We start from the raw sequence: 1,869 nt of genomic DNA on the forward strand, positions 1-1,869 counted from the left end.
GTCACATGACAAAAGACTGTCTGCATCACACCTACTGCTTTATCCTGGTCCTACAACCTTTTTCAAAGAAACTCTGTAGAGATGTAGTTCCAGATATTATCTGTGGTGACTAAAATTTCATAAAACCTCAAATATGGGGGTCATTTGAAAATTTGCAGAATTTGTCACATGTTTTAAAAATATAATGCCACATTAGTGCAAAGTGGTTTATATAACCAAGCAGTGCTTTGTCATGAAGTGTCCTCCTAAAAACCTCTGTAAACACTGGGATAATAGAGCATGATGCAGCAGTGAACACTCATATTTCAGAATAGGAAATGTCAGTGTGCAGGGCTCCTTCTACAGCGATGGATCCTGGCTGTTCGAAATAAAATAAAATCAAGGTTTACCATTTCTTGGGTAGGATTGTGTATTAAATGTTATTTCTGGGTTATTTATATGGAAATTTGTTTCCAGTCAACCTGTTCATCACACTGAGGTTAAAATGACATGTACTGTAAAAGCAATTACTTAGAAAGAACAGATAAATAGAGATCCCTACTGAGCAGGATTAGACGAGACTGGCCTAAAACAAACAAACAAACTAAAAAATGAAACACAAGCGACTCAGGTCTGGATCACATCTAAACCTTTGTCACAGAAACACTGGATTGTGTAACCGAAACAACATCAAAACTACTTCAGTATTGTCACACAGATGTTGGCGCTGGTCCTAAATACAAATGTAAGTCAACACATTTCTTTCGAAGTTTTGACAGCACCATATTTTAACAGACCAGATCTTTGACTCCACATATAACTGACAGTGTAATCAAGGAGGTCGGGACCACCTGCATAAAGAATTCATTAAAGAAAGAATGCCTAATGTTCTTCGATATTCTAGCCAATAAGATTTATAAGTTCTTATTTTAATCAAATATGAACATGTTTACATATTTTTCAATATTAAAAAGGAAAGTTAGGATGTCACAGGGCAGAACCTCATACACTGAACAGCAAGTCTTTACATTTCGATCCATGTGACAGCTGCATTAGTCAAATGTAACAGAAAGGGATTATATTACCCACTGTGTTAGCATTTAGGCTCTCTCCCTGCATGAGCAGAATTACAACACCTTCGTCTGCCCATCTGCTCCCAACAGAGCACAGCACACAATGACTTGCATCACTAAATTATATGAAAAGCTGCACCTGCGAGAGCCATGCAGACGGACTCTAAAGTTTCATCCTTAGGGACTGTGCATACTATTTAGGGAGCTTTATAAATGCACAAGGATGAGATGAGCAAAACCTCCTCTGACAACAATTGTAAATAAAAATTGCCTGTATGGCAAAGATGATTCTACATCAAACAGAACCGAGATTTCTCAAGTTGCAGATGATAAGCCTCCTTTCATTAATCATAGCTTTCGATTAAAAGGTTTCAGTAAAAATGAAGAGGGATTAAAACAGAAGGATTATTCTAAAAGATGAGCAAATCAGTCTCTTTTGTGTCCAAAATCAGCTTGTTTTAATAATTCAGCCAGTAACACTTTAGCATATAAACTGCAGAACTATTCACAGACTGCTTTCATTTTCTTATGTACAATGAGAAAATAAAGTAATGTTTTACTCCCATGTACACATATTACTAAAAACATGCTCATATCAAACATATCTTTTAAAGTATCACTAGATTATTTGTGCCTCTAGTCAGTCAAATAAATTTAGGACTGACTGCAGCTTTCATTCATTTCAAATGTTGGTGTTGGATTCGGATTGTTTCTTTATAGACGGTTTTAAGCTTCAACACAATAATAAATGATTTGAGGAGTCCAGTTAGAGCTACTGCGCAGTGCTTTCTCTCTTTCATTGGGTCCCCATCTCTCT

At 36.4% G+C, this 1,869-nt stretch overlaps 1 protein-coding gene across 3 annotated transcripts in view; it reads right to left on the minus strand.

The window, feature by feature from the left end:
- mrtfbb (myocardin related transcription factor Bb) overlaps nt 1-1,869 on the minus strand; it is an 80,094-nt gene that overhangs the window by 44,533 nt on the left and 33,692 nt on the right. The window lies entirely within an intron of this gene.

The sequence above is a fragment of the Monopterus albus genome, unplaced genomic scaffold (genome assembly GCF_001952655.1).
Source record: "Monopterus albus unplaced genomic scaffold, M_albus_1.0 scaffold105.1, whole genome shotgun sequence".
In the NCBI taxonomy this organism is placed as follows: Eukaryota; Metazoa; Chordata; class Actinopteri; order Synbranchiformes; family Synbranchidae; genus Monopterus; species Monopterus albus.